The sequence below is a fragment of the Eleutherodactylus coqui genome, chromosome 3, assembly GCF_035609145.1.
Source record: "Eleutherodactylus coqui strain aEleCoq1 chromosome 3, aEleCoq1.hap1, whole genome shotgun sequence".
Lineage (NCBI taxonomy): Eukaryota > Metazoa > Chordata > Amphibia > Anura > Eleutherodactylidae > Eleutherodactylus > Eleutherodactylus coqui.
The window spans coordinates 294,323,623-294,335,708 of NC_089839.1; positions in this window are offsets into that span (position 1 = coordinate 294,323,623).

Genomic DNA, 12,086 nt, shown 5'->3' on the forward strand with positions numbered 1-12,086 from the left:
CGGCGTGATCCTTGTCACTATATACAGGAGATGTATAAGTTATAACAGCTGTACATATATAATTATATGCAGGAGATACCCAGGTTATACCACCATGGTCCATATCACTAGATACAGGATGTATAACTTATACCAGTTATACATATATGATTACATACAGGAGATACCCAGGTTATACCAGAATGCTCCATATCACTAGATACAGGATGTATAACTTATACCACTTATACATATATGATTACATACAGGAGATACCCAGGTTATACCACCATGGTCCATATCACTATATACAGGAGATGTATAACTTTTACAAGCTGTACATTTATCATTATATATAGAAGATACCCAGGTTATACCAGCATGCTCCATATCACTATATACAAGATCACTGACAGAATAACCATAAATATCCTGATCCCATTATCACTGCATAATGTCTCATATCTCCAGCATGCTCCATATCACTATATACAGGGGATGTATAACTTATACCAGTTGTACATATATAATTATATACTGGAGATACCTAGGCTATACCAGCATGGTCCATTTCACTAGATACAGGATGTATAACTTATAACAGCTGTACATATATAATTATTTACAGCAAATACCCAGGTTATACTAGTATGCTCCATATCACTATATACAAGAGATGTATAGCTTATACCAGCAGTACATATATCATTATATACAGGAGATACCCAGGTTATACCAGCATAGCCCATATCACTATATACAGGGAATGTATAACTTATACCAGCTGTACATATATAATTATATACAGGAGATACCCAGGTTATACCAGCATGATCCATATCACTGTATACAGGAGATGTATAACTGATACCAGATGTACATATATGATTATATATTGAAGATACCAAAGTTATACCAGTTGTACATACATAATTATAAACAGTAGATACCCAGGTTATAACAGCATGCTCCATATCACTATATATAGGGAGATGTATAATTTATACCAGCTTTACAGCTATAATTATATACAGGAGATATCCAGGTCATACACGTTGGGTCCATACCATTATCTACAGGTAGATGTATAACTTATACCAGCTATACATATAAAATTATATACAGGAGATACCCAGGTTATACCAGCATGCTCCATATCACTATATACAATATGTGTATAATGTATACCAGCTCTACAAATATAATTATATACAGAAGATGCCCAGGTTATATCAGCATGCTCCATATCACTATATACAGGAGATGTATAACTTATACCAGCTGTACATCTATAATTATATACCGGAGTTACCCAGGTTATACCAGCATGCTACATATCACTATATACAGAGAGATGTATAACTTATACCAGCTGTACATCTATAATTATATACCGGAGTTACCCAGGTTATACCAGCATGCTACATATCACTATATACAGAGAGATGTATAACTTATACCAGCTGTACATATATAATTATATACAGGAGATACCCAGGTTATACCAGAATGCTCCATATCACTATATACAGGAGATGTATAACTTATACCAGCTGTACATATATAATTATATACAGAAGATACCCAGGTTATACCAGCATGGTCCATATCTGTGTAGGAATATATATGGTATATACCAGTATTGCCCGTCATGCACTCGCTAGGATAGTACTGATACTGATTGTATAACCCGCTCGCCGTGGTATCTCAGTACACGGTATAATTCAGCATTGGTGAGTGGATGGGACGTTCCCTGTCAGATCAATTATGTAGAGGACTTGTCTTCCTGGTGAGTCCCCTGACTGCTCACCCTTCTGTTGTAGCGGAGAGGAGACTGTCGCACATCACAGAGGTCTCCGCAGGGTACTGCAGTCATTAACTCTTTACAGCCTGCTGCCCACCGCTCACACTTTTCTCTTTGACAGATGGATATTCTGATTTCTCGCAGTAAAGCTCACTCTAATGGCGGCATCACACACGCGTATGCTTGCCTTAGCGCAACGTTGGATGAAGTAGATTTATATGTGAGTCTGCGCATAGTACGGTAGGTTTTGCGCATGCAGTAACAATTCATGGCACGCGCGATACACCCCTCTCATGGATTAAAAGGCTATTTAGACTAATGAGGTAGATGTGTCGTGTTTCCCCCGTTGTTTTGCGCAGTGTTTCACGCATCACCTTTCGTATTTGCACACAATTTATAGACTTCTATGGGGCTTTTGGTGCACCAATATGCAGGAAAAGAGAGCGGGACTTAGTTTTTTGCGGGCACACAAAATGCATTGAAAACAATGGGTCCTATTCTAATCTGAACCACTGGGCATATATATATATATATATATATATATATATATATATGTTTTATATGATAGAAATGGTGTAGCTACCATGTTTCTCCAAAAATAAGACCTACCCCTAAACTAAGCTCTACCCTCAATTTGGCTATTTTCGGAGAGGCCATAGCTAGATTACATTAAAAAAATGAATACATTACCTAGCAGCCGCGGCTCGGGTCCCTCCTGCTGCTCTCCAAAGTTCCGTAGCTCATCTGCCGACAAAAGATCACTTTCTGGCCGTGGGGTTTATAAATCCCACCTCCAGGAAGAGATGGCTCTGATTGGTTCAGCCAGCGCTGCTCTCAGCCAGTCAATGCAGCACTTGCTGAACTAATGCAACGGCTGTGATTGACTGAGAGCAGCGCTCGCTGAACCAATCAGAGCCATCGTTTTCTGGAGGCGGGATTTATGAACCCCACGGGCAGGAAGTGATCTTCTGTCAGCAGCTGAGTAGTGCAGGATGGACAGCAGAGCAGAGATGGAACCTTGGAGACCAGCGGGAGGCACCCGGACCGCACCTGCTAGGTAAGTTTTATTGCTTAGATAATTTGACTTTTAATGAAAGTGCAACAAATTTTGACATTTTTGTGATTTTTTTTTTGTCCATATGTGGAAAACTTTAGCACATTTTAATTTCTATGCAGGATAATAAATGTCGTAGTCAAACGAAAAGAAAAATGCATAATAGGCAAAAAATAACCGCTGTCCACTACATTCATGTTATCTGTGCTCTAACCTACTAAAGATGCAGTCTAGACCCCACTATCTGTGGTTTCGGGGGTTGCTGGAATTTTTAGTTTCAGTAGATTCTGCACTGATTAATTTCGTAATGTATTTTTATTGGGGTTGGAGCTCCATTTTATTGATACAGAGCTCCAAAGCCCCTGCATAGATATAGAGGTTAAATGTTAAATCCTGACTCCCGCAGGCTCCACTAGAGGGAGCTCAGGAGCTTACTACATACTGTTTGTACATTAAACTCTATCATAACAGAGTATACAGTAGGCTCCTGAGCTCCCCCTAGTGGTGGCTGCACAGAGACAGGATTTAATAGAGTTTTCATCTATTTCTATGCAGGGGATTTGAAGCATTGTATAAGTAAAAGAGAAAAATCTGAAAAATAGAGTTCTAGGGTGGGTGCTCACTTTAAATCTGCTTTTCTGGTTAAAAGTGGGAGAGATTAGGGTTGTTGGCCATGTTAGCAAAATGTATTTAGTCAATTCATCGAAAAGAAATGAAAAGACTGTGACTCAACTGTGACTTATAAATGGTCAGATATTATGGAGATTGCCTGAGACAAGGCATATTTATAGAGAGATTATAAGGGAGGCTATGGGGATCACTTAGTACATAGGAGCCTATTTACTTAGACCGGCGTGTTATATGTTGGTCTAAGTAGACGGCGTACAAGTCTCTTCATACATCTGCTGCATCTAGCGGGACCTCCGAGTGTCAGACTGAAATCCACAGCTGCTGGTGTAGGTTTCAGCTATAATTTACACCAGTTTTGGAGGTAAATTATAGTAAATATGAAGGGCCCGCAATGTCATACCTCCTAATGCTAGACCCCAAACACTTTTTGAAAAAAGTGTGCGGGGCCTGCCTTAAAAGACCAAAAATCACAATTTTGACACGTAAACCAAAATTGCGAATTTTGTACTCCAGAAATCTGGTGTAAAAGAATAATGCATGCAGTATGCTGTATTATTCTTAAAGGGACACTCAGATGAAAACACATTTTGTATGCATGCCCCCTCACTTGGTGGACTGTCACACTTTGCATCAGCACAGCATTAGTTAAGGTTATACCAGAGGAGTAACTTGAAGCTCCCGGGCCCCGATGTAAAACTTGTAACAGGGCCCCCAACTATAATGCTTTATTCATAGTACTGGGCTCCCTATATGGAGAAGAGAGGCCTTATGGGCCCCTAAGGCTCTTGGGCCCGGGTGCAACCGCATCCCCTACACCCTCTATAGTTATGCCCCTGGGCTATACAATTTTTACCAGCAGGGGGGACAGTTTAGTTATCATTACCTTCTATATATACCTAAATAAGCTACAGACCATAAGTATACAGTCAGGAGGATGAGCTGTGATCTCCTCTACTATAACTGTGTGACAGGAGCCATGTGATCATCACCAGTAACTGTGATAGGAGTGTCTGTGTCGTGCTCTAGTCAGTTTATGTAGTAGATCCATTTAACAGCATCACATAAAGAAATTGACTAGAAAATGAATCCATAAGATCCCAAGCAGATCTAAGTTGGTCAGAATTGAGATCACATGATCTTTTCAAGAAAAAACTGGCCAGGACAGAAAGCAATAACTAACCGAGGTAACACTAGACTACTAATATATACTGGGGGGGGGGGGGGTAGCTACATAATAAATGAATAGGGAACATATAACTAGAGTGCCCCTTTTATAGGGGAATTACCACAAAGGCCAATAATCTCCTATCCACAAGACTGAGAGTCCCATTCCATTCACTTCTATGGGATGTAGGTAGATAGCTCAGTGTATCGATCCTATAGAAGTGAATGGATCCATTCACATGGAGCATTCAGGATGCACTATACTAGATAGGTCCTAGATGTCAGACAGCAGTGATCTGACTGTTTTCTTCTTGTCCTACAGGGCCCTGCAGCACAGCTGGAATGGCGCCACACTGTGGTTCTTTGCATATTCGGTGGCCAGGGTGCTGCTGTGCAGGAAAAACTTTGAAGAGTACACAGTGCTAAAGCAGTGCTGTGCCCCCGTGATTCTCAGCATGGGTGGGTGTCCCAAAGATCAGACCCTCACCCATCATAAAGTAATACACCATCACTTTATCATATGGGGAACATTCTGTGAATTCCGCATTCAGAAGCTTGGACGGGTGGGGGTTGTGGTGGTGGGGGGTTGTGGGGGGGCGCTCATTCCCGATGCAGGCACCATGCGGAATCACTTAGCGGGATGAGGTTGTTAATGGCAGATTTACCTAGTGTTAATCCTAATAGTAAATGCCACAATGTTGTAAAAGTCAGGGAAGATTTTATGTGGCGGCCGTCCAGAGTGATTTGTTTTCATTTCCTGACTCCTGCTGGGTAACAGGTTGTCACACAATCACTCCCAGAAGTGCGGCTGCCCAGATCCAAGCGCACATTTTCTCTCCTTTGCTAGAAATCACCTGTTTGCTGAAAGTTGATTTTATTCTCATTCTATTAATTATTTATCATTGAAGGTTTTTTGCAGCCGGATGTTACATTGTAGTCGGGCGAAACCATCCTATTCACTTGATGGGAGGGGGTTATTTATTGTATAGTGAAAAGTTTGGCAACTTTCTAAAACTTTATGTGTCACTTCTCCACCAACTCCAAGATCCCTGTGAGGTTCGGTCACACTAGCGTTTGGTTGACTGATCCACTTTTATTAAATAGCGGTAGTAAAAAAAGAAAGTATCTGAGCATTTCCACTTACAGCATCTCAAAGGTGGTGGTTTTTCAGTAACCGTGGCTCAGCGGTCAGTACTGTTGACTTGTAATACTGGGTTCCTAGGTTCAAATCTCATCAAGGGCACCATAAACCTTGGAAAACTCCATACAGCCATCCCCCTGAGGCGCCTTCACACTGGCGATAAAATCACTTGATTTTTGTGTGATGCGAGAATTGTGCAGAATTATGAAACCAATGGTCTGCGATGTTTTCACTCAAGCGATGTCACGATTAAAAAAAATTGCGGCATGTCCGTTCTTTCTGCGTTTTTGTGTTTTATGATCTCCCATGTTTCCCTACGGAGCCTCCTTTTTATGGCATGGCAAAGCATTGTGATTTTTGTGCCATCCGTTATTAACATTAGAAAGTCCTGTTGACTTTCGCACAAAAAAATCACACAAAAAAAAGAGCAAAAAATCGCAAGTGGAAGTGATGTTTTTGTGAGAAAAAAGCAGCGCTGACTCTCAAAAATTGCGGTAAAAAAGTCTCAAATTTGGCGTGATTTTCTCGCATCTTCATCACGATCATTAGTGTGAGGGAGCCCTCAGGGTGGTGTCACACGACTATATTCTTCCATGTTGCAATGGGTTCTTTCTCATTTCTTTTTTTTTCTGAGCACGGTTCTTGGGAATTCAAACAAATAGGTCCTGCTCTATGTTGGGGGGGGGGGGGGGGAGGGGGGTGGCATGGCTCAGGGGCCCATCCAAGCCTGAAGTTTGCAGCCATCTGGAGTACCATGGACCCCATAGCGGCCAGTGGCCCTATAGCAGCTGCACGTCCTGCTTCTATGGTACATATGACCTTTTACAATAGGAAATAGTTGTCAGGTTGTGCTGCTGGGACCTGTTGTTCTACAAGTTTCCAGGATCATATTTCCACAAATATGGCATGTTTGTGCTGGCTGGGTGTGCTGTTCTCCAGCAAGCCAATCTCTACTGGTCTGCTGCATATATATACCAGTCCCTCTGCAAGAGGAAGCTGGTATCCCTTCACTCTAGGGTTTGGGTTTCTGTTGTGTGTGTACAGGTGTGTAATGTTCAGTGTCTGTGCAGGTGGCCAGACATTAGGTGAGGATAGTTCTGCTCTGAGAATGTAGTATGTGAACAGTGATGTGTTCTATGGGTCGGTGCTAGTTCTGTGTTGCATGCTAGCCCTAGTGTGTTGGTGTGAACTGTGTCCTGTCCTGCTTTGGTTTGTTTTGCACCCAGCTAGGTCAATAGGTTCTAGAATGGGGACGTCCTTATTAGGATGATCGCCTTGCTTGCAGGTAGGTTTCTTGTGGATGTTGTCTCATTAAAGTAGGGACCCGCAAGACAACGAGGACCCGTGACGTGGGCTCGCGGGCTTAAGTGTCTTGGCCAATAAAACAAACTAATACCTCAAACATTCTATAGTTATTTCATCTGGCAGGCATGCTTGATGCGTGTTTTGAGCATTTGTCAGTCATGTTTTATGTCTATCCGTGAGCCCCGTTTGCAGTTCACGTAAGGAAGGTGACATGACAATAGTATAACCAATTGTGCGCAGAATCATCTGGCTCTATTGCGCACGCGCCAGTCACTGGTTGTGCCATGCATGTGCAAGAGTTGACATAATTATGGATGACGTAGGGGACATGATCCACCTCACTCATCAACATTCATGAAGCATACTTTGAGTGATAGGAACGGTCCCAGACGGCCCATTGGACTGTTAGGGTCTCATTAGCAGCGAAAATTATTAACATTTAGTTTCAAAAGATATGATGTAATTATGTGGAACGTTCTGTACTTCATTGTTACATTGTATCATTGCTGCCATTGGTTTACCCTGCCGGAAACTGCTGACATGTTCCCTTTAATATATCTTGAAGGGTGGTAGGTAACACATGGCGTTTTAAGGAAAAATATCTCCTTTCTTGAGGCATCATTACTGGTATATTTTTTTCTTACAAAGACACTACAGCAGGATGTTGGCTGTGGGTCAATAAATATGAAGTACATTACAGACACTAAGATGGGCCTCATTTATTAAAACTGTTTAAAAGAGCAACCGTCTTGCTGCCCGTAGTCTGAAAGCTGCAAATGTGCTCTGAGCTGCGCAATTCCGCTGGAAACAGAGCCCATCCGGACCTCATTAGCATAAACAGCCGTTTACATCAGGTCGTGTTAGTCTGCTGCGTGCAAATGAACATGCCCTGCATGCGCAAAATTACATGTGCTTTTCGTGTGCGTGAAAATCAAATCTGCAACGATGCGTTTTTCTCACGGTTTGCGAATTGCATTGTGACCCAATTAACTTCAATAAGAGTGCGAAATTGCAGAGCTACATGGCAATATTTGATCACGTGACCAAAGTCGCCATATAGCCCTAGCTTAAAGCTGCCTTAATGGATAGAGGGAGGGCAGAACGGAACACGAGGCCAAATGCATCTGCATGAATTGGAAACTGGCACGCGGTCAGTGAGCAGATTGGTCCTATAGCAGCGGTAAAGCCAGCCTCTATGGCCATTATGTCACTGGGAGGGGTCTATTTATTGGGTAGATTGGCAGACTGTGATGTCATCAGTCAAAAGCAACAATTGCAAACACTTTCTTTTGTGTCAAAAATTGAGCATCTAACCCTATGGTGTTCTGGAGTCATCGTTAGTCACTTCCTTCGTTCTCCGCAGTCATCGCAGGGTGAGACGCACCCGGTCTGACTTGTTGGGTCAGCGTTCTTTATTTCCTCTCCTCGTTGTTTAATGAAAAGCATATGTGGCCACTAAATCTTCACTTCTCCTTATTAAGCCAGGACATGTTCCTTATTAAGGTCCGGAGTGAGGAGGGTGGGAATCAATAAGATGATTTGTTTTCTTAATCAACATTCTGTCCCTAACTGAGCGGGAATGACCATGATTGGGAGATTACTCAGCGCCCCTCTTCCTTGGGAACTATTATTTCTCCTTAAGACGAGGAATTCCAGTTGAAGTCTAAAAATAAAAAATGTTTCAGCTAGTGATCCCTCGGATGATACGTACCTGCTATCCAACTCCTTCGCTGTTGGCAGTCCTAGGGTGAGTTCACACACATTGTTGCATAATTTCAGCCGATCATACCCTTATACGAGTAGGTAAAGGTAAAGTCCCTTGGTGCAAGCACTGAGTCATGACTGACTCCTGTGGTGACATTTTCTTGGCAAACTGTTTTGTCATTGCCTTCCCCAGTCATCTTTACCCCCCAGCAAGCTGGGTACTCATTTTACTGACCTTGGAAGGATGAGTCAATCTTGAGCCAACTACTTGAACCATGTGGGGATTGAACCCACAACCTCACAAGTGACCACTGAGGGCTATATTTCTGCTGCCACACCAGAACAGCTCAGTGACTAAATACTGTAACAGAACCACACTCTTAACATAGATACAGCACCAGAACCAAGCTTATCACATAAATACAGCACCAGAACCAAGCTCATAGCATAAATACAGTACCAGAACCAAGCTCACCATATAAATATAGTACCAGATCCAAATTTAGTATATAAATACAGCACCACAATCAAGTTCAGTATATAAATTCAGCACAAACCAATCTCAGTACATGCAGTGGATATAAAAAGTCCACACACTCCTGTTAAAATGCTAGGTTTTTGTCATGTTAAAAAATCCTCCAAAGATGAATCATTTATTTAATTCCACCTCCAATGTGACCCGCTATCTGTATAATTCTATTGAAAAACTGACTGAAATCTTTTATGGTGGAAAAATAAAAAAAAAACTAAAATACTGTGGTTGAATAAATATACGCACCCTAAAACCAATCCTTGGACTTTATGACAGCACTCAGTATTTTTGGGCAGGTGTCCATCAGCATAGCACATCTTGACTTGGCAATCTTTGTCCACTCTTCCTTGCAAGAGCGCTCCAAATCTGTCAGATTGCGAGGGCATCACATGTGTAGCACCCTCTTCGGGTCACCACAGGTCTTCAAAGGGATTGAGGTCTGAGCTCTGGTTGGGTCGTTCCAAAACTTTGATCTTCTGGTGAAGCCAATCTCTTGCTGAGTTGGCCGTCTGCTTTGGGTCGTTGTCGAGCTGAAAGGTGAAATTCCTCTTCATCTTCATCTTTTTAGCCGAGGCCTGAAGGTTTTGTGCCACAATGGACTGATATTTGGAACAGTTCATAATTCCCTCCACCTTGACTAAAGCCCCAGTTCCAGCAGCAGAACAGCCCCAAAGCATAATGCCGCCTCCGCCATCTTCGCTGCGGGTCTGGTGATTTTCTGGTGATGAGTAGTTTTGGCTTTGTTCATGGGTGTGTAGACTTTTCATATCCATTGTAGAACGAAGTTTCTAACATAAATACAATAGCAGAACTAAGCGATTATGTTGCGGGATGCTGATTGGTTGACAGTGTCCCCTCAGAAAGTCAGAGGGGAGGAGACAGAGCCAGGAGGAGGATGATTCATGTAGCTCTACAAGATGCTGCCACACAGAGGAAGAAGATCAACTGTCCAGGTGATCTAAGGTTGACAAAAGTCCCTAGCCTACATCCATGTGGTGACTCCATACAACCTGGTGGCCAGTGCAACCGCAAAGGTCCCACATAACTAAAGCAGATCATGGGCTCAGCTACCTCCATAACTTCAATATACTCTGAGGAAGGGGCCATGAGTTTGCCCACTCCTCCTGCATGTGGTTGTGACAGTGGGTGCCAAGTGGGGTCCAGATCTCAGAGGTGTTATGGGAGTCCCTACCAGACTTTTGCCAACTAACTCCAACCAGGCCCTGTTGGGGGGTGTAGATGAGGGTTCATGTGGAGCTATCAAGACCAAGTCAATGACATCCATTGGGACCTTTATGATTTTGAGGGTCTAAATCTGAAATACTCAAGAACCAGTGAAATATTACCCAGCACCACATACTACATAATACTCTGTGAATGATATGCCACCAAAAAACATAACCATGATCAGTAGTCTTCCTCCAAGAATCAATAACTCCCCCGTTATCAAACGAAGACAGAATTAATAAGCGTTTAACGCGGCACATTACACCCTTTATTAATGCACGCTCGGCGAAATTGTCTTTTCTCTGCAATTTACACCTACCGTGAGCTCCAGTGATTGTGTTTCCCCAAAGAACGTCAGATATAATGAGCAATAAACAAAATATAAACATGATTTTTTTGTCAGTCGCCGTCTCTGAGCGGATCTGTTGGGAGCAGCGTTTGAGGAAAGTTGTTTAGTGTCAAAACATGCTGTTATGTGTAGAATGGATAGCATCCAAGAAAAGGCTAGCCCTGGGTAGAGAAATATGTCTCCTACTTAGACAAGAGAATTTTTTTCCGTTTTTACTACAGCAGGAATGAACATATGCTTTCCGAAAGAATAAGACGAGACTTCCGTCGTCCCGCCATGAAGATGGCTCCGCGCCATTTGTAAAAGCGTTAGATTAAGTATTTGTTTTTTATTAAAGAAGCCCTCTGGCCTTGGCGTAACTAGTAGGGGTGCAGAGATAGCATTCCCACCTGGGGCTTGAGGAGGACCCAAGGCCTTTCTGCCGCTGAAGAAGACACCAGTATTACAAATGGCGCATGGTAGGTGGGGTCCTTGTTACAGCATTGCATAGGGGTCCAGTACCTTCACCTCACACACCACTCCCTCTCTCAGTTAGGTCCTCTACCCAACCTCGGTCTTATGATCCATACAGCAGTGGTGGTGATCGACCAACTTGAGTAATCTTGCCCCTTAAAGGGGTTGTCCAGTTGCAAAATTAGTTTAACATTTTTTATCCAAATCAGTTAAAACAATAAAGCCATGGGAATTACCAATCCTCAGTACCACCAATTCAGTACCGAAACCCTCGGTCTTGCCATTTCTATTTGTCGAATGGAGAACACATGACTGCTGCAGCTAATCAAAGGCTGCAGTAGTCGGGTGCCCATCCCCTGGCATATCCGCTCAGATGCTCTGAGCAGATATGCCAGGAGAATTGCACTTGACTGCTGCGGCCTCTGATTGGCTGTCGTGGTCATGTGATGGCCGTGAACGGATATGCCAGTAGAATATCACCTGACCGCTGTGGCTTCTGATTGGCTGAAGCCGTCATGTGGTGTCCATTTCACAATAAATACCAGGAGGACAGCGGGGCTGCAGCAGTGGTTGGCCAGAACTGAGGATGGGTAAGCAATGCTGGTTTTATTGTTGTAACTGATTTTTAAGAACTTATTTTACAACCGGACAATGTGGCACCATGTGTGATACGTGCGGCCACACATGGTGCCAGCCATCAACTTGTAGAGGGGACGATAGGTTGAAGTAGGCTGGGGGAGCGAT